Genomic DNA, 23623 nt, shown 5'->3' on the forward strand with positions numbered 1-23623 from the left:
GGCGAGTCGGATGAAGATCATCTGAGTTCTTGGATCCAGAGGGCACTCGTCGAGTCGATGCCACACTCGACGAGTATCAGCGTGTAAGAGTTAAGAGGAGAGTCTAGGACTCGGCGAGTTGGGTATCCCGACTCGGCGAGTCAGCCCTGAGTAAGTTGACTTTGACCAAGGGTAAAAGAGTCATTTTACCCCGAGTGTAGTGTTAGTGATTGATTGAGTGTGTTTATGGATTTGTAGCCAAGGAGATTCAGGAGCAGCAGCCGTTAGCTTTCCGAGCCACACACTCATCCGCTAGCTTACGAGGTGAGTTTCCTTCCAGTAGGGACGGGTCTAAGACCACAATGCCGGCCCGTCCAGTTAGTAGTAGTTTCCGGACTTCGGTTCGATGTAGTAGTTAGTATGTTTGATGCCTTCGTGGTTCAGACATAATTCATGCGCTATGTGTTATGTGTTTTATGTTCCGAGCTACGGCCCGATGCAGTATGCAGTATATTTGTTATGATATGCTAAGCTATGCTCAGTCAGTTCCGGACTTCGGTCCGATGCAGGGGACACGATCCCAGTCAGTTCCGGACTCCGGTCCGATGCAGTTAGTTCCGGAATTTGGTCCGATGCAGCTAGTTCCGGACTTTGGTCCGATGCAGGGGACACGATCCCAGTCAGTTCCGGACTCCGGTCCGATGCAGTTAGTTCCGGACTCTGGTCCGATGCAGCTAGTTCCGGACTTTGGTCCGATGCAGGGGACAAGGTCCCAGTCAGTTCCGGACTTCGGTCCGATGCAGTTTCCGGGCCTCGGCCCGATGCAGTGGGCAAGGCCCAATATGTGTTTATATGTTTTGTATGGTATGTGGTAATTTGGGGGGAGCTCACTAAGCTTCGTGCTTACAGTTTCAGTTTTGGTTTCAGGTACTTCCGTAAGCAAAGGGAAGAGCTCGGGGTGACGGCATCGCACACACCACCACCTCAGCTTCAATCTGGGATTGATTTAGTTGTTGATTTGATGTAGTATGATACAGTTTCCACACAGTACCTTATTATATTTTGGGACATATCACGCATGGTTTATTCATATGATACTCTGATTATAGTTTTGATTATATTAAAAACAAAAATTTTTGGGTCGTATTTTTGGTCGTTTCATGTAAACCCTAATTGTCATGACTCTTCATTTCTCATGACCCATGGGTTTGTAACTCCCATGGACTATCCATGGAGCTCCATATGGTTATAACCAAACCCATAAACCATGGATCATTAATCCACCATAAAAGAATTGATGATTGTCATAATCAACCCTATATATTTAATTAGTCTCACTTTGATCACCAAATTAATACTAGATTAATACTTGATCAAATACTAATTAAATAATACTATTATTAATATATTAGAACTTATAATATATTAATAATCATAAGTGTCTTATTCTCTCATTTAGTCTATCCAAGTATTGCAATGCCATGCAACCCAAATCGACCATGCTGGGTCGGATCAAGTACATACCAAATAAAGTTATGGACTTAGACAATATATCCAACAGTCTCCCACTTGGATAAGTCTAATAACTATATTTGCAAATATGACTTGAAAATCCGACTAGCAATCGTAGCTCTTTCAAAGTCTCTCGGAACTGAGATGATGATGATACGCCATTTAAGATAAGTGATCATATAATCCTCTGTTCTCATGATATCATCCGGACAAACACATGGAACATGGTCTTACTTATTGTCTAGCATTTGTTTCTCGATCTCCGATTTGTTTTGACATAGAACTAAATTGAACACATCAATTAAGTTCTGACCGGGCCCGGTACATAGGTCAAAACCAAATCATCGAGGGGCCCAGATATCACTTCTATTTCTAGAAGGAACAGATAAACTTCGACTGATATGCTTGTACTAACTACTTGTTGAATTATTCACAAAGGCACGTTTTATAACATCGAGTTACCAATGCGTTTTCATACAATCAATGAATAACCAACTCATAGTCAACAACTCATATCTCTAGGTTTGAAGATTTATATGATATTACCGTCTCACGATCACTCGAGATAAATTACATGAAGTGATGCAAGTGAGCGTGGGTTGAATCCAATACTCTGCCCTTATGAGTACTCATGAATGTTGTAGCAACCATTGCATTGTCTAAAGCACTTTAGACAAATCATACAATCCAAATTCATGACAGTCTTGATTCATATCTACTTCCAACATATGACTGTCTGTGGATGGTTTAAATAATATGATATATTCCATAACATATTTATTCTGGAAGTCAAAACATGCAAAGTGAAACACAAGAATAATACTTAATCATATATAGCCCCAACACTTGGGTGTAAATAAAACAACTTTTATCTAAGCACCATATTGATTACTCATTATTTATGTTTCGATTAATCAACTTTATGCTTGAATTAAAACATTAGTTGTCCCATGCTCCAAGCACGTACACTATGTTTTTCCAAACAACAATTATGCCATACTCCAAGTATGCATACTATGTTTACATATGGTCCTCTTTTTGTGAAATAGATCAATTGTCAATATTCCAATGATGCTCATTTCACAATTCCAATCCTTGTTGTAAATGCAAGAATACCAAACTCTTGCCATTTACTGTAATCTGTTAGATTCTAAACTTATATGCAATGATCCCCTTATAATGACTATGCACAGAGGTCACAAAGACTTGGCAACAGACATTACAGAGCATTCCAATGGAAAACAATTCCATGGAAATGAAGTCTCAAATTCAAAGTACATTCCTTTGAACATCCTTCTTAGCATTAAGTTCTTTAATCTTACACAGATTTAAAGAATAACTTCCACCTATGGAGACAATTCCATATTACCATTTTGACCATCACTTCTGAACAAGAGTTACCGCTTTTCAAAATACATCAATATGGTCCGTACTCTATACTTCTAATTGTCCACAAGCAACCAATCTTTGGTAAACCTCAGATTGTCCTCGACAATTTTGCTTAATCATTTTAGTCATTTCCAGTTCTATTCCTTTTTCCATCTTAATGCCCTAGGCATTTGGAAAATTTAGAATGGATGAATATTATAGCATATTCAATCGATCCTATATCCGAAGCATATGGGACACGATTCATGCTATAAAATTTTATTTGCCATGTTCTCATAATTCGAACTATGAAGAGGTATGCCGTAATCATAATCGAATTTTGAGATCGTAACATATATAGAATTTCCTTATGTTGAACCATTCCGACATAACATTCATATATATTATTGACTAAAGTAGATTAAAATATCAATCTAAGCTTGTAGAATTGGAGTGAAGTATAAAATCCTCTCCCTTAATTATAGCAAAACAACTTTTCAAAGCAAATTGAAACTTTGTTTTCTATAATTAATATTGCTAACTTGCAACACTTAACATAATCACCATGCTCCCACTAGCATAATGATTACCAGCATAACACTTTATGCTCCCACTAGCTTTGACATGTACTCATAAATCAACTGGACTTCTAGAAATCAATACTTTATTGACTTTCTTACCAAAGTTCATATTTCTGATACTAGATTGCTTTGATAAGACTTTATCAAAAATATACACCTTTCCTTAGATAGCTCAAATGTTTGTCTAGACCTTTTGAAATTCTCACTAGTTAGTGTGCCGGTTAACCACACGCGCTCCACTAACTATATGAGAATGCAAATATCACAACCGCTATCTACTTAAAATCTTCTTAGTGGCAGCGTTTCCTTACCATCATTTTCATGAATCGAAGAGAAACCTTATGACACTTAGATTTTATGGTGTATGTGTTCTTTTCCATGTGAATTTTGTCAAAACCATAATCACAGGACTAGGTTAGTGACACTTCCAAATTCATATGGACTGAACTTGTGCAATCTTAATTTCTTGCCATCCGGCAGCTAAGGGCCTACCATTGCTTCCACGTTGTTATGCAAACAGTCGAGAACTCTCATAACTCCAATGCAAAGCCAACCTTAACTAGGATGAGCACAGAATATGTCAACACGATAGGTTACAACCCTCAAGTCGTGGGCTAGTGATTAACAAAACTCTTGATTAGTTCTTGAAACTATTTCAGAATCTTTTAGACTCCCACTATCCTCTTGAATATAAGACTTATCTTTGTCAAGAACCATTCCTTGACAATACAAATATTCAAGAGCTAGTGCGGATTCTTATCAAGTTAAACACTTCCCATAATTAGACTTAGTTGATCTTTGTTTTATCCAAAAAATCACAACTAACCAACCTCAAATGTACAAGAGTATGACATATCTTACTCTACATTTGATAAGTGTTATAAACTTTCTAAAGATTATGTCACTCAATGGCTCAATCTTGGAGTATGACTCTAAGATTTGATGTATGATTTATCTTTTGATTTAACCATTTCAACAACTCGTGATTCCTCTCCTTAGCCAAACAAACGAACTAAGGTGTCCTTAGAGGATCAATTGTGATCTGGTTCCATAATCACTAAGATAATCATAAAACAAAATACACAAGTACTCTCCCATCTCTTCAGATTGGAGAAACTTTTGTCTTTCTGCCTTATTTGATTCTTCTTACTCATTTTGTCTATCATTGAAACTTTTCAATGATCCATAATTATACTTAAACTTGTAAGTATAACCATATTTACTAAACTTTAGTAAATCATAATGAATAATCTTATCAACCTTTGTGGTGGACCTGACCAGCACACAGCCAAGTGTACCCAATCTTTTAGTCCTTCACTTGACTCACATGTACATGTGAACAAGGAATTAGTCTTAATTTACCAAAGATGAAAATTCTCATTCATCACACAATACAACTTGCATGATTCCAAGTTTCTATCCAACTGAAACTTGGGTGATGAGAATCTTTCCTTATTTGGTAAATTATGATACTACCACTAATGAAAGAATCAAATACATTTACCCATATTGCTTATCAATGGAAACATATAAGCAACAACCTTTTTCACAAATGCCATTGTAAGGATACTTAAAATAAATAAAATCATAACCATTTTCTTTTATTTTAAAACTTTGCGGAAAACTTATTCTTACAATCCATATGGAAAACTTGTTGTCATCCTTTCCTAAGCAATGTATCTAACTCTTAAGTAACAACTCAAAATTTTGATCACCGAACCATGCAATCGAAATCCATCTTCACGACCAGAATCAGCATATACTTCCTTTAGCTTTCTTCACTCTTCTTTGATTCTTAAACATCAATATGTGACCCAGTCACAACATGCAATAAGAATCTCAGAATAGAAACTTAATAAAGTTAGATAATGGACTTTACACAAACATTTGACTTTACTATCCTTATGGATTTTTAGGTAAATTTGGCAGCTTCGCAACCAATGCCCTTCCTTTGGCAACAGAAACATATGGACTCTTTGGAAACGGTACATGGGACTATCACAGACTTAGCCTTTCTCTATACCATTTGGTTAACCGAGTTGACTATGGCCAATCCCTTTCAATTGGGAAGAGAAAGTTTTTCTGGACTTCCAATGTTACCATTGTCAATGTCCATAGAAGTTTGGGAAGTTGATCTTCCAATCAAATTTTACTTTACCAATGCTCCAAATCATTGCTGATTTTGCATCATCAAGCAAATAGGTAAGATCATTACGGGTCATGTCGTGATCTGTCATCAGGGAGTGAACAAGTCAACAGCCAACTACCTTGAGACTTTGACACCCAACTCTCCCAGCTTGTCAATATGTGACTTAATCTCCAAGACCTAAGCACATATAGACTTTGTTTGCCAATAGGGATTGAGTGACTAAGAACTTATCATGTCTTGAAACTTGTGGGATAGGGAGATTTATTGGAGTAGGTGAAGGAAGTGAAGTATGATTTTCAGTCCCACTAATGCACAACAAAGGGATTGATCTTTCACCTTGATTGTCATTCGGGATATCATCTTCATTAGGAAGCTTGTCCCTAAAGATTTAGGAAGACCATAGCTGTCTAAACTAGACATCTATAATGGGAGAAATTCAAGTTAGTTGATTTAAAGTCCTTAATATAACACCCAATATGAAATAATAAGGCTAGGACCCAATAACCTATTTATAACTGGAAGAGGGATGCCGTAATCCAAGTTATAAAATAGTTAAAGGTAGGTAAATGATGATTTACCAATTTCCACCATGAAAAACAAAATATAATTAAGTTTTAATTGGATTTGAAACTCCTATATCCTTTGAGATACATTGAACTTTCAATGGCATGTTTGAATCTCGATTGTGCCCTATCAAGTTTGTGAATGGGATGCCGAGGATCACAAACAAGGTGTGAATAACCATACAAATTGACTTGGTACCCTGTAACTATTGGATTAGTGTCTAAGTCCATAACTATTTTGGTATGTACTTGACCCGATGGTGCATGGTCCTTTTGGGTTGCCTTCACCAAAGCAACTTGATTGGAGAAATGAATAAAGAGAGAGAGGATAATATGATTTATTAATATGTTATAAGAATAATATATTAAAGGAGAAATCATATTTGTTTAATTAATATTGGTCAATAATTAATTAAGAATTAGTTTTGTGATCAAATGTAATTAATTAAACTAGAGGGGCTGATTTGTAATTATGTGATAGTTACAAAATAAGGTAAGGATTATCTTATTTATATGGTGGACGAATTTAAGGTTGGAAAGCCTTAGAATTCGAGTATGATAAGGATTCAAGGATTATCTTATTGGTTGCTTAATGGATAATCAACTAGATAAGGATAATGACTGAAACCCTATCTCTACACCTATATAAACACCCCTAGGGTCATGAATTCGTGTATCCCTTCCCAAGAGGTCCTAGATACGAATTCTAACCTCTCACCTCTCTCTTTATACCTTCTCCATTTGCTTATGGTGTTTGTAAGCCATTAGAGGAGTGACACTTGTGACTTTAAGCATTCCAAAGTCAATACAAGGAGGAATTAGGATTGTTATTGCTACATAACAATCAAGGTATGTTCTAAACCTAATTATATGTTAATGTCGATTACCATATGTTAGAATTAGGGTTTATAGTCTTGGATTCAAAGCATGTACAATAGAGAAACCTAGATCCAAGCATTAGGGTTTGTATGAGCACATAGGATGTCTTATGACCAAAACCCATCAGTGGTATCAGAGCCTAGCTTGGTTTCAATTGTATTGATGCATTGTATAACTGAAAAATTCGATTTTTTGGATTGTGGAGGCTGGACTCGCCGAGTCCATGGCTGAACTCGCCGAGTCCATGCAGACTCGACGAGTCCATGCCTGACTCGACGAGTCAACTCGTCAGATAATGCTTATCCCATCAGTGGTATCAGAGCCTAGCTTGGTTTCAATTGTATTGATGCATTGTATAACTGAAAAATTCGATTTTTTGGATTGTGGAGGCTGGACTCGCCGAGTCCATGGCTGAACTCGCCGAGTCCATGCAGACTCGACGAGTCCATGCCTGACTCGACGAGTCAACTCGTCAGATAATGCTTATCTCGGGATTTCTTGCTGTTTTTGCATATGGATAGTTACCTTATCATGTTAGATCAATATAAATCCGATTTTATGATATATATGACTATATTCTTGATCTAATTAAAGATAATTATCAATTAACAAGATAATTGTTTCCTTATAAGATAATTGATTAATTATTTTGAGTAAATTGATAAATTGTTTTGCAAGAAATCATTAAATAAATCAAATATGGATAATTATGTGATTAAATGTTAATTTAAAATTATTTGTTATTTGATCCTTGTTGTTATGAAAGGTTTCATATTTTCCCCTTTAGGTTTTATAGTTTAAATTTGAACCCAAAAGTTTTGGAGTTTTAAATTTTAAATAGTTAAAACCCTAATGTTTTGAAAAAGGTTTCAAAACTTGCCCTCAAGTTTTGGAATTTAAAAGTTGATTAAAGGTTTAATTAGAAATGTTGAATTCTAAAACCCTAGTAATGTTTTTGAAAAGTTCAAATCACACCCTTATGGTTTTATTAATTAATTAAGGAGTATAATTAAAAGAGATTTAATAAATCCATAAAGGTTTAGGTTAACCTTTTAATTGAATTAAAAGTGTAATTGTTAAAGTTAACCACATAGTATTTTAAAAGTATAAAATACACCCTATACTATATATAACATTAAAAGTATAACATTATATATATGTATGAGTAAAAGTCAGTCTTACCGTTAGTAGGCCTCATTCACGAAGCTGGTCTATAAGGGGTGTTTAAGGAAATTGCCTATAAAATAGCGATTGAATGGGTATCCACTCTTACCCACCGCACTCTTGACTAGTGGAAGGTCGTTAGCCGAACGGGTAGGATAGGACGAAACCTTCCATTATAATTATAATGAAATACAAAGTAACTAAATGTTTTTCAAATTCCCAATCTTAGTTACTTAGGCAAAAGTGAATTGATGCAATTCCATGAAATTACACTTTGTGCCCTTGCGAAAACGTTAGTGGAGCGTGTGTGGTTTACCGGCACACTAAATGGTTCTAAGCAAAGGTAGCAAAGGGTGACTCAATGTTTGTCATAGTTCGGTGGAGCGTGTGTGGTTTACCGGCACATCGAATAGGTGATTGTAACATGTGAGGGCACCATGTAGTTTGCATGGTTATTCACACCCGCTTTGTGATCCTCGGCATCCCAGTCACAAACAAGAGGGGCATATTGAGATTTAAACATGCCATTGAAATGTTCAATGAATCTCAAAGGATCTAGGAGTTTTCATAGATTTAAAACTTAAATTTCTTTTTCGTTTTTCATGGTGGAAACTAGTGAATCGTCATTCACTTACCTTCAAATGTTCTGCAATTTGGGTTACGGCATCCCTCTCCCGAGTTGTAGGATATTGTGTTGGGTCCTAGCCTTGGAATTTCATTTGGGTGATTTACCAAGGACTCAATCAATCAACTAACTTGAATTCGTTTTTCTCCCGATGTCAAAGTTCGACAACTATGGTCTTCTCAAATCCCGTGGAACAAGCATTCCACATGAAGATGATATTCCACGATTCGATCGAGGAACAAGAAATCATGCTTCACTTCCTCCTCCTCCTCCAATTATTCTCCCTAACCCACAAGATTGTAAAATTGAAAAGTTCAATATCACTCAAGCCCTTTTGGCAAGTAAACATAAAGAGGGCAAGTCGGTGTGTGCACACGTCTTAGGGATGAAGTCACACATTAATAGATTAAGAATGATGGGATCTGTTGTCGGTGAAGCGATGGCTGTTGATTGGATTCTTCAGTCACTTCCTAACTCGTATAGTGAGTTCGTAAGAGAGTACTATATGATGAGCTACGACGTGACCCTTATAGATCTCACCTATATGCTTATTGCTGCTAAATCAGCAATGGTTTGGCGCAATAGAAAAGAAAAGTTGATTGGTGAATCTGCCTTCAATACCTCTATGGATATAGACAATGGCAATGAAAGACATGCAATGATCGAAAAGTTTGATCATAAGAAAAATGCGATGTCTGAAGTAGTTCCATGTGTTGTTCCAAAAGAGTCAATTTGCTTTTATTGCCAAGAGAAGGGGCATCGGAGACGAAGTTGCCCTATTTACCTAAGAGATCTAAGAGATGGGAGAGTCAAAAGTATGACTACGCTTTAGGTAAGAATCCACTATCTAACTCCATTGAGTTCCTATTCATTAATTCTTAATACATGATGTAATAAGATTGCATTTGAATGTTTTGAAGGATCGGTGAAAAGAAAGGAAGCTTGATAAGAGAGCAAGATGAATCTAATCACAAGAGATGGATCTCGATCGCATGGACTTGAAGATTGGATTTTGAGCTTAGATAGTTATGATAGAGTTGTTAGAAATTTTCTTTTACATAGTTTTCAATAGATTTTGCATTGTAAGGACAAATGTTTTTCCGCTGCTTTTTATAAATAAAACAAATTTTGTTTGACTTATTTATTTGTTTATTTCCTTGCAATGAAATCGTTATGAAAATTGATGTTTGAATATTTCTACAACGAATGGATGTGATTCTTAGTTATGTTATTTATGGAAATGTCAAGAATTTACCAAATAAGGAGAGTTTCTCATCGCCCAAGTTTCAATTGGACAGAAACTTGGTTGCATGATGACTGAGAAATTTCATATTTGGAAATTAGACTAATTCATTGACAAAGTGTCAAGTGAAGGACTAGGAGATCGAGTACACAAAGTTGTGTGTTGATCGAGTTCACCATAAGAGTAACAAAGATATTCGTCATGATTTACTAAAGGTTTAGTAAATATGATTATACTTACAAGATTAAGTGTAATTTTGAATTGATTAAAGGGTTTAGATCAATAGCAAAACGAATAAGAAGAATCAAATAGGCAGAAAGATAAGAGTTTCTCCATTCTAAGAAGAAGGGAGAGTAGCTTTTATGCTTTATGATAGGTCTTAATGATTAAGAACCATATCTCAATTGATCCTCTGAGTGAGTCTTGGTACAATTGTATGTCCAAGAAGAGGAATCAAAGATTGATGAAATGGTCAAATCAAGAAGACAATCATACTTCGTTCCAAAACAAGTCTTAAAGTCTATATTGTGACATTGAGTGAAAAGTATTAAAGGTTTATAACATTCATCAAATGTGGAAAGTTGTGATGTCTTGGATAAGACAAAAAGACCAACTAGGACCAATTGTGAAGTGTTTTGATAAAAACTACACTAACTCTTGAATATTGGTTTGTCAAGAAATGTTTATTGACAAAAGAATCTTATATGTCAAGGAGTCAGTGGGAGTCTTAATGGTCTTGAAAGGTTTCAAGAACAAATCAAATAAACCTTATCGATTATCACTAGCACACGAGTTGAGGTTTACAACCTAGCATGTTGACATTATTTTGTTTCTGTGCCAATCCAATCGAGTTAATTATGCATGTGAGTCCTATGAGTTCTCATTTGAATGCATAAAAGGCAAGGACCTTGATCAATGGAAAGTACATTGATAGGAAAAGGTGAGCTGTTTAACTACTTGGAAGACGTGGTGGGCAGCTGTGCTACCATAAGGCAAGAAATCAAGATTAAGAAAGTTCGATCCATATGAGTTTGAATTTATCGTAAAACTTTGGTTTTAACAAATTCACATGGATAGAAACACATACACCGTTTAAATCTAAGTGTCATAAGATTTCCTCCTTCATGAAAATGATTGTGAGAAAATGCTTTCACTAAGAAAGATTTTAAAAGATAGTGATTGTAAAATTGCATTCTCGAATTCGATCATGGTTACGACATCCCTTTTCATAATTTGAATTGTGAGGTTTGGCAATTAGTCTTAATTGTTAAGACACACATATGAACTATCTAAGGCAAAAGTGTATAAGAAGTCTTGATAAAAGATTATCAAAGCACTAAGTATTAAAAACATGGACTTAAGAAATTCAATAGGTATTGTCTTTCTGGAAGTTAAGATGTGTATGAATACATCTCGAAGCTAGTGGGAGCATAAGTGTTATGTTTTATAATAATCATCATGATAGTGGGAGCATAAATGTTATGATTGTATGATTATTAAGGCACGTATTGCATAGTTGGCAATATTAATTATAGAAAACAAGAGTCATACTTTGCAAAGTTGTAAGAATTGAAAGGTTGTTTTGCTATAATTAAGGGAGAGAATATTATGCTTCATTTCAAATCTAAAGGATTAGGTTTTGGAATGTTAATAAATTTAGTCAAAGGTACATAGTGTGTTCTTAAAATTTCGATTATGATTACGGCATTCCTCTTCACAATTCGAATTTTGAGAACATAGCAAATAAAACATTGTGCATCATGTCCCATACGCTTCGGGTATAGGATCGATTGCAAATGCTTTAATGTTTGACCATTCTAAAATTTTCCAAATGTCTAGCGTATTTAGAGGGAAAAGGGACTAGAATCGGTTTTGACTAAAATAATTAAACAACTGTCAAAGAACAATCCAAAGTTCGACGAGGATTGGTTGCTTGTGAGTAGTTGGAAGCATGGTATTAATGGACCATATTGACATTATGATGAATAGAAAAGATTCTATTAAGAAATTAGTTGTCATATTGAAAATATGGAAGCGTGTCCATATTAGGAAGTAAATATTGAAAATCTATGTCTAGATTAGAAACTTTTATGCAAAAGGATGTTCAAAGGAATGTACTTTGAGTGAGAGACATCATATCTAAGGAATTGTCTTGTAACAATCTCCGATAGAGGACTTTGTAATATCATTGGCAATAGACTTTGAGACTTTGGTGTAGTGACATTACAAAAGGATCGTTGCATAAAGTGTTAGAATCTAGTATATTCTATAAGTAACAAGAATTTGATATTCTTACACTTAATAAAATGGATTTGGAGTTGTAAAATGAGAATGATTGGAAATGTGTTCAATTTGTCTATTTCACAAAAGAACCATAGGTAAACATTGTGTGCATGCTAGGAGCATGGGACAAGTGTAATAATTCAAGTAAAAAGTTGATTACCCGAAACGACAAATAATGAGTAATCGATATGGTGATAAATAAAACGTGTTTTGTTTATACTCAAAGGTTTGAGGCCATATGGGATTAGTATTATTTTTGTGTTTCACCTTGCATGTTTTGACTTCCAGAATAATTGAGTTTATTAAGAATAATCGAATTATTCGAACGGGCCACAGTCGTTCATATGTTGGAAGTAGATATGAATGAAGACTGTCGTGAATTGGTGTGTGGATTGTCTAGAAGAGTATTAGACATAAGCAAATGTTTGCTGCAACGTTCATGAGTGCTTATGAATATGATTTGAGCATTGGATTTAAACCCACGCTCACTTGGATCACTATCTCGAGTGATTAGTGAGACGATAACATCTTATATTCTTGAAACCGAGATGTGTGAGTTGTATCTTGCTGATCGGTTGCACATTGATAATATGTAAACGCACCAGTAACTTGGTGTTATAAAACATATTGTTGTGTGTAATTCGGTGAGTGAGTGCAAGCGAGCATTGTATCAAAGTTTATCCGTTCCTTTTATCCAAAAAAGGATAAAAGTGATATCTTTTGGGCCCCTCGATGGTTTAGTGATGACATACGTAAATGCTCGGCCGGGCTAGGGCTAATTTGATTTGTTCAATTAGTCTGTCGTCATAAACCGGAAATCGAGATATAGTACAAAGAGAATGATTAGAAATCATATCTCATACGATATCTAGAATGGAGGAATATATGATCCCTTATCTAAGGACACGCGTATCTGATATGATCAAAGTTGACAGCGGCTTTGGAAAGCTACGATTGCATATCAGGATCTGAAGTCATACGCAGAATAGTTGTTAGACTTATCCAAGTGGGAGACTGTTGGATTAGTGTCTAAGTCCATAACTATTTTGGTATGTACTTGACCCGATGGTGCATGGTCCTTTTGGGTTGCCTTCACCAAAGCAACTTGATTGGAGAAATGAATAAAGAGAGAGAGGATAATATGATTTATTAATATGTTATAAGAATAATATATTAAAGGAGAAATCATATTTGTTTAATTAATATTGGTCAATAATTAATTAAGAATTAGTTTTGTGATCAAATGTAATTAATTAAACTAGAGGGGCTGATTTGTAATTATGTGATAGTTACAAAATAAGGTAAGGATTATCTTATTTATATGGTGGACGAATTTAAGGTTGGAAAGCCTTAGAATTCGAGTATGATAAGGATTCAAGGATTATCTTATTGGTTGCTTAATGGATAATCAACTAGATAAGGATAATGACTGAAACCCTATCTCTACACCTATATAAACACCCCTAGGGTCATGAATTCGTGTATCCCTTCCCAAGAGGTCCTAGATACGAATTCTAACCTCTCACCTCTCTCTTTATACCTTCTCCATTTGCTTATGGTGTTTGTAAGCCATTAGAGGAGTGACACTTGTGACTTTAAGCATTCCAAAGTCAATACAAGGAGGAATTAGGATTGTTATTGCTACATAACAATCAAGGTATGTTCTAAACCTAATTATATGTTAATGTCGATTACCATATGTTAGAATTAGGGTTTATAGTCTTGGATTCAAAGCATGTACAATAGAGAAACCTAGATCCAAGCATTAGGGTTTGTATGAGCACATAGGATGTCTTATGACCAAAACCCATCAGTAACAGCCCGGAATTTCAGGTATTGCTTTAAAAATTGCTTTGGGGGCATTTTTGGTTGGGACTCAGCGAGTTGGATCCAGACTCGCCGAGTAGGGTCACAGACTTGGTCGCGGGTTCGCGAATGGACTCGGCGAGTCGACGCTGCTCAGCAGAAACCCTAGCCGTTTGGTTTGCGATTGTATATAACGCCTCTTAGGCCGTCATTACCGTCTTTTGGTCGATTGGAGAAACACCTAAACATCTGCGAACATTTAGAATCGGAGGGAAGTTTGTTGGGGCTTTGAAGGAATTTCTAGACAAGAAGAAGGAAAGTTTGGCCAAAGGAAGATCAAGTGGGTCGAGTTCTGAAGCTTGGGGACACAGAGAACACGTTCCAGGTATCATTTCGATTCGTTTCTGTTATTTTGATGTGTTCATGGATTTAGGGTTTAGGAAACCCATTTGGTGATTTGAGGGATTGTTATGCTATTATACGAATGTTTATACTCCAGTAATAGGATGTCTAGAGGTACAGGAAGTCCCACGTGTGCGTGGTTCGGAATCATACGTAATTCAGGAAGCATTTGATCGACTGCATGGCATGGACTCGCCGAGTCGTAGGAACAGACTCGGCGAGTAGCTTGAAGATTTACTGAGACTCGCCGAGTTGCTCTTCAGACTCGGCGAGTAGCTTGAAGGTTCACTGGAACTCGCCGAGTCGTTCTTCAGACTCGGCGAGTGGAGTCGGGGTGGCCCCACGATTCTTCCACGTGGATCTCGTCTAGCCAAGGGGAATACTCGACGAGTAGAAAAGGGAACATCAGGGAAAGTTGGGGAGGACGTCTCGACTCGTCGAGTCACCTTGGTACTCGACGAGTCCGGTCCAGTTGACCGTTGACCAGAGTTGACCTGCATGTAGTTCCTTAAGGTCAGTTGTATTGAATGACAAGATTATTAACAAGGGTATATGGTATTATAGGGAGTCTGCAGACCGGCGGATCGAGTGCGGGTGATTTCAAGAGTTGATAGTATTCATTACCACGAGGTGAGTCTTCTCACTATACTATACCCGGAAGGGTTTGACTGTGTGACCGGAAGGTCGGATATGTTATGTGTTTTATATGTGCTATAATTGAAAGGAATAGTTGCTATGCATGCTATGTATGTTTCTATGGGCCGGAAGGCAATGTATTATGTGACAGGAAGGTCAGGTATGATATATGATATATGTGATATATGTGTTAGAGTAAATGTATTATGTGTTATATGTTAATGGGCCGGAAGGCAATCATCTTATGGGCCGGAAGGCGATTATCATATGGGCCGGAAGGCATTGTACTGTGGACCGGAAGGTCCGGGCCTGGAAAGGCGTATATGTGTAAGTGGTATACTGGGGAACTCACTAAGCATTTATGCTTACAAGTTGTTATGTATGTGTTTCAGGTACTAGCGAGGACCGTGGGAAGGCGTCGCTTGATGCATACACACTGCTGCTATTTGAGATCTTGGGGGTTTTACATATGTATTTGTTTTGAAACATGAAATAAATATTATTGGTTGAATGAACTCACTTTATTTAAAACGAAAAATTTATTTGAAAATTTGCGTTGTTACAACCCTCAACAATATTACCTAATCGATGTGCCGGTTAACCACGCACACTCCACCGATCTATAATAAATTCAAGTTACCCTTTGCCACTCTTACTAGTCCATGTTAGTGTGTCGGTTAACCACACACGCTCCACTAACGACTTGGTAAGGTACAAAGTGTAATTTTATGGGCTAGCACCAATTTCACATTTTCCTAAAGTAACTAAGATTGGGAATTTATAATGTATAGTTACTTTATAATTCATTATACTTTTAATGAGTATTTAAAGTCGCATCCTACCCGTTCGGCTAACGACCCTCCACCGATCAAGGAAGCGGTGGGTGAGAATGGACACCCATTAAGTCACCTTTTTATAGGCAACAACCTTATACCCCCCTTATAGACCGGCTTCGTGAATGAGGCCTACTAACGATAAGATTGACATATTCTTATACATATCTATATAATTAAAATGATAATAATAGTACAAGGGTGTATTTTAAACATTTAAAATACTTGGTGGTTTAATCTATTAACTAAACTATACTCTTAATTTAATTAAACTTAAACCATGTCTTTATGGAATTATTAACTCTTTTAATTAAACACTTTAATTAATTTAATGAAGTCCATAAAGTTTGAATTTTTTTTAACTTTTAAAAAAAAAAAATTGGAATTAAAGTGTAAGACTTTACAAATTCCAAAACTTGAGGGCAAGTATTGAAACTATTTCAAGACTCTTCAAATTTGTAACTTATGAGTTTTAATGGTTCATAATGTTGAAGACTCTTCATTTTATGAAACCTACTATTCTTTAATGACAACTTTTAAAGAAGTAACTTTTGGTTATCCATAACTTGAGGACAAGTTATGGACACCATTATTGCCATTAAGATCATGAATTAAACACACATGGAAGTTACACATAATTCCTATGATCTTCTAAAAACTCATAAGAACACAAACTCATGTCAAGCAATTTCAAGAAATCATATAAACATATACAATACTTGAAAATTGATAAAAATCATGTAAAATGGGTTAACATAATCATTATCAATTTTGAAAAACAGATTTTACAAGTCCAAAACATATTGGGATAATGATTTTAATCCATTTTTAGCAACAAAGCACGAAAAATTGTCCGACACGCTCCTACTCGTCGAGTGCATGATTCTACTCGTCGAGTAGGATGAATTTGTTCATGGACTCGGCGAGTCCTCCCCATAAACTCGGCGAGTCCATTCGTCAATGAGCAGATTTTTCATTTTTTAAGCAGTTTTGCATCAAGTATACAGAAAACACTCCTAGGCTCTGATACCACTGTTGGGTTTTGAGCATTCTAACACTTCCTAAGTGTACATGCAACCCTAATAACCTTGAATCTATGTTTTCTCTATATACATGAAAATTTCTTTTTCAAGGTTATTTCCTAACTAGCATGGCATGGGGATTACATAAAACATAAAAACTAGTAGAAACACATACCTTGTTGTTGCTTAGATTCCTTCAAGTCTTTGTGAGCCTAGCACCCCAAATGTTGTGCCTCAAATGCTTCACACAACACTACAACCTTGGAATAACTAGATAGAATACTTCTACACTTCAAAATCGGCTATGCCCTCACAAGAATACTCTAGTAACACTAGTGCCGATTTTGCATGCTATAGGGTTTCTTTTATAGTGTGTCATAATTAGGAGTTACAAATGTAAACCCTAATTGTCATGACTCTTCATTTCTCATGACCCATGGGTTTGTAACTCCCATGGACTATCCATGGAGCTCCATATGGTTATAACCAAACCCATAAACCATGGATCATTAATCCACCATAAAAGAATTGATGATTGTCATAATCAACCCTATATATTTAATTAGTCTCACGTTGATCACCAAATTAATACTAGATTAATACTTGATCAAATACTAATTAAATAATACTATTATTAATATATTAGAACTTATAATATATTAATAATCATAAGTGTCTTATTCTCTCATTTAGTCTATCCAAGTATTGCAATGCCATGCAACCCAAATGGACCATGTCAGGTCGGATCAAGTAAATACCATATAAAGTTATGGACTTAGACACTATATCCAACAAACCTCCCATCTAATGAAACTCTCATCGTCTACAGCGATAAACCCGGTGCGAGTCTCCGTATTATATCAAGTATTCAAGCACAGAAATATCTGCGTAAAGAATACCATGCATTCCTTGCTCACATCATCGACACGAACCTCGAAATGAAAGAACTAAAGAACATTCCAGAAGTGAGTGACTTCCCCGACATTTTCCCAGAAGAGCTACCAGGATTACCTCTGCAACGACAGGTCGAGTTCAGAATCGACTTAGTCCCAGGAACTATCCCAATAGCTAAGTCGCCCTACCGATTAGCACCAGCAGAGATGCAGGAACTATCTGGTCAACTTAACGAACTTCTCAGCAAGGGCTTAATAAGACCAAGCTTCTCACCTTGTGGAGCACCAGTCTTGTTTGTTAAGATGAAAGACGGATCATTCCGTATGTGTATCGACTACAGGGAACTCAACAAACTAACGGTCAAGAATCGATACCCTATGCCTCGCATAGACAATCTATTTGAGCAACTGCAAGGGGCGAGTTACTTCTCCAAAATTGATCTGAGATCTGGATATCACCAGTTATGAGTGCTAGAGGAGGATGTTCCAAAGACAGCCTTCTGAACTCGTTACGGACACTACGAGTTTGTGGTGATGCCATTCGGATTGACCAATGTGCCCGCAGTTTTCATGGATCTGATGAACAGAGTATGTCGACCTTACTTGGATCAGTTTGTCATCGTTTTCATTGACGACATCTTGATCTACTCCCGAAGTAAGGAAGAGCATGGCGATCACCTGCAACAAGTTCTAGGAACTTTACGAATGGAGAAACTCTATGTGAAGCTCTCGAAATGTGAATTTTGGATCCAAAGAGTCGAATTCTTAGGACACGTGGTAAGCGAAGAGGGAATCCACGTGGACCCATCCAAAATTAAAGCGATTAAGAACTGGTCAGCACCAAAGACACCTACTGAAATTCGTCAATTTCTAGGCCTCGCTGGCTACTACCGCAGATTCATACAGAACTTCTCCCGAACAACGAAACCTCTTACAACCCTGACCCAAAAAGGCGTGGCCTTTGACTGGGAAGAGAAACAAGAAAGAGCGTTCCAAACGCTCAAGCGAGCCTTGTGCACTGCACCAATACTATCTCTCCCCAAAGGGATAGAAGACTTCGTAGTCTATTGCGATGCATCGAACCAAGGGCTCGGGTGTGTTCTGATGCAGCGAGGTAAGGTCATCGCCTACGCCTCCAAACAGTTGAAGACACACAAAGTTAACTACACGACCCACGATCTTGAACTAGGAGCAGTGGTGTTTGCTCTGAAAATCTGGAGACATTACTTGTACGGGACGAAAAGCACTATCTTTACCGACCACAAGAGTTTACAACACATATTCGATCAGAAGGAGCTCAACATGAGACAACGACGGTGGGTCGAGCTACTCAATGACTACGAATGCGATATTCGTTATCATCCGGGTAAAGCCAACGTAGTAGCAGACGCCCTAAGTTGGAAGGAATATTCTGGTCGCAGGGTCAAGTCATTGTCAATAACCATCCATTCACACTTGTCTAAACAAATTCAGGTGGCCCAACTTGAAGCCATGAAACCTAAAAATGTGACGAGTGAATCCCTCAGAGGAATGGACAAGAATTTAGAAGCCAAGGGTGACGGAGCCTTATATTTCATGAATCGGATCTGGACACCGAAACACGGTGGTTTCCGAGACTTGGTCATGACCGAGGCGCACAACACTCGGTATTCCATCCACCCAGGTTCAGATAAGATGTATCTGGATCTTAAAAAGCTATACTGGTGGCCTAATATGAAAGCAGAGATTGCTACCTTCGTAAGTAAATGCCTTACTTGCACAAAGGTTAAGGTCGAGTACCAGAAGCCCTCTGGTTTACTGCAACAACCAGAGATTCTAGAATGGAAGTGGGAGCGGATCACTATGGATTTCATAACCAAGCTACCCAAGACAACGGGTGGACTTGATACCATATGGGTCATCATCGATAGATTGACCAAGTCTGCACACTTCCTGCCTATCAAAGAAACCGACAAGATGGAGAAACTTACGAGAACATACATTAGGGAAATCATACGGCTACATGGTGTGCCTATATCCATTCTCTCCGATAGAGATAGTAGGTTCACCTCAAGATTCTGGCAATCACTACAACATTCCCTGGGAACAAGGCTGGACATGAGCACAGCATACCATCCACAGACCGACGGACAAAGTGAGAAGACTATCCAAACATTGGAAGATATGTTGAGAGCCTGCGTGATTGACTTTGGAAAGGCATGGGATAATCATTTACCCCTTGTCGAGTTTTCTTATAATAACAGTTATCACACGAGCATCAAGGCTACTCCATTTGAAGCCCTCTACAGCCGAAAGTGCAGATCCCCTCTGTGCTGGGCTGAGGTGGGTGATACCCAATTAGCCAGGGGGCAAACTTCTGACAGTACTCTCACCAGTCCGGAGATCATTCGAGAAACGACGGAGAAAATCATTCAGATCCGTGAATGATTGAAAGCCTCTAGAGACTGACAGAAGAGCTACGCTGATAAGCGAAGAAAACCTTTGGAATTTCAGGTAGGAGACCGAGTCCTTCTCAAAGTCTCACCCTGGAAAGGCTTGACACGCTTCGGTAAGCGTGGGAAGCTTAATCCGAGGTACATAGGGCCTTTCGAGATTCTCACAAGAGTCGGCCCCGTAGCTTACAAACTCGACCTACCTGACACACTTCGTAACGTACATTCTACATTCCACGTATCTAACTTGAAAAAGTGTCTGTCCGACGAGACTCTTGTAATTCCACTCGACGAGATCGAGATCAACGAGAGCCTCAACTTCGTGGAAGAACCGGTAGAGGTCATGGACCGTGAGGTCAAGCAGACGAAGCAAAGCCGTATCCCGATTGTGAAGGTTCGCTGGAACGTCAAGCGAGGACCGGAATTCACTTGGGAACGCGAGGATCAGATGAAACTGAAATACCCTCATCTTTTCGCTTAGTTATTTGTAACTTCTTATTTGCTTAAATTCTAATTTCGGGACAAAATTTCTTCTAACGGGGGGATGATGTGACAACCCGAAATTTCCATTCTATTCAAACAGTATCACTTCAATAGAAGTTATAACAATCATAGTCAATTTTCAGACTTTTCGTATAAGTTGGAGTAATTTAGGGTTTTCACTTCAGTAAATATCAGGAGAGTGGATGCACTATGGTTTTGTGCAACACTGTTATTCCAACACCCTGTTATATTAGAAATCATTTCAGGAATAAAAATATTTTCTGTCGAAAATATCTTAGGACTATAAATAGATTTCTGAACCAAATTCATTCATTATTCACATTTCCAACTAGAGAAAAGCCATTTTCTCTCTCACGGATCTTCGAGTTTTCGTCCCAAATCGTGAGTACACTTCTCTAGTTGTCTTATAATGCTTATTATATAGTTATAACATGATTTAGATGGCTAAATCACTAGATTTAGGAGTTTACTCCCCAAGGTGTTCTTGGGCGGTAAACTCCCGAAACGAAGCCTAGAGTGTCCCCCGTGATATACTACTGCCTTGGACTTGTATAGGAGTGTGTTAGGGACACGAAATCAAGAAAAAACAACCCAAGTTTGGGAGTTCACGACCCAAGAATGTCTTAGGCCGTAAACTCCAAATTCAAGCTCAAAATGGTGCTTTTAAGGCACCTAAGGCCTTAGGCTTTTACCTAAACTAGTTCCCATTAAATCAAAGGCCTTAAACACATAAGAATCACATTTCAAAGTGAGTTTACGGCCATGACATGGTTCATGGGCCGTAACTCATAAAAGGGGCACCAAAGTGTGTCAAGGGTCTTCATATGCGTGGAACAAATGACTAGAAGCTATCCCACTTGTGCATGAGACTTGTAAACATCAAAAACAAACACCCTCAAGAGTTTACGGCCGTAAACTCTAAGGGGATTGGTCTTGAGGCCGTAAACTCCTCAAAGGAGTGTTTCTAGGTCTTAAACCCTTCCAAGAATTTAACCACCAATTTGGAATAATTCTAGGAATCATTTGGAACTTCAAAACACACAATAACCCCATGATTGGGAGTTTACGGCCGTAAACTCTAGAGTTTACAACCGTAAACTCCATGTGTGTTAGTATTTGAAGAGTAAACACATATACAAGGTCCTTTGGAACTTCAAACCCATTTAGCCTTGTCCCATAACAACTTAGATGCAACCATTAGGACTTATAAAACTTATACAAAGTGTTTACATGTTCTAGAGTGTCCCAACTTGTTTCATTAGTTATTATTTGGCTAATTAGTTATATATATGCTCATTATATGATAACTAGGCTCGTGCGTGTGAACATGTCTCCGTTTGCCACCTAGCACAGTAGCCGACATTTCAATCCAATCCACTCACCACAAGTGAGTTCATACCCCTGTTAATTAACCTTTGCAATACTTTTAAATATTTTAAATACTTTTATGGGGGGGGGGGGAATACAAGTTAAATACTTATAGTTATTACATCAATCACATGTGATTAATAACTATAAAACCAATGATTTTATCACTGCTCAAACTGTTTATCAAACTGCTTTACTTCAAAATGTTTTACAAACTCTTTTCTTACCAAATACTTTTATTTAAACTTTGTTATACTTCTTATAAATTACATGCCCATATATGTATAGATATATAAGAAATGTTTAAAGGGCTTAGGAAGGCCATCCACCCTATTTCCTTTTCGCGCTTGAGATGTGGTCTGGTGGGATTTCGAGTAGCCGTCTGAAGGTCGTTTCAATATTAATTATATATCAAGTGTACATATATAGACATAAAAGTACTTCCATATTCATGCGTATTAGTTACATCATTAGTAAGTTACCATCGGGGTAACACAGGATCCTACTACTACAATTTCTAGATCAATGAGTCAGTTCATTCATGAGTCAATACTTATTACTATGAGAACATATACAACTATACTAGAAAGAGAACATATACAACTATATTATGAGAACATATACAACTATACTATGAGAACATATACAACTATACTAGAAAGAAAACATATACAACTATACTATGAGAACCTATACAATGATACTAGAACGAGTAACAATACATTACAGACATATATATACATTGACAGAATTGTGATCCACTGTATCGAAGCATGCCTTAAATGTCATGGCCCGAGTTGTTGCCAGAGTCTCTTGGAGGGAGAGTGTTAGTTTGCGTATAGATCTATACTGGATTGACTATCCTACACCTTGCTGCTAGCTACAGCCAGACCTGCAGGTCTGCGGGTGCCAAATGTCATATCATTTTACGACCTACATTTTTCGTTGTTTATCCAGTCGATAGTATGGTACAACTAATCACATGATACCTTAATATAAATCCAGTTTAAGGTAGTTAGTACAGCAGTAGTTCCTATAATACAACACTACAGTACTACAATAATTTACCCATTACATATACTTAGTGATTATTTCACTTAAACATTTATGTACAAACTATATTTTGTTAATGATAGTTACACTTGGGGGAAATTACACACTTTTACAACTAACGATAATACAAAATAGTTAAGCCTTGGTAGAAGGCTACTTTAATAGAAAATATAGGTTTTTCTGAGATATTCAAACTTTTACAAACACTTACAAACATTTACATACATTTTACAAACTTACACTTGAGACATGTTCAAACGTTTTGATAACAAACACCGACACTAAAATACTTATGAACTCACCAGCTTAATGCTGATAAACTCTTTCA

The sequence above is a fragment of the Lactuca saligna genome, chromosome 1, assembly GCF_052625555.1.
Source record: "Lactuca saligna cultivar CGN05327 chromosome 1, ASM5262555v1, whole genome shotgun sequence".
Lineage (NCBI taxonomy): Eukaryota > Viridiplantae > Streptophyta > Magnoliopsida > Asterales > Asteraceae > Lactuca > Lactuca saligna.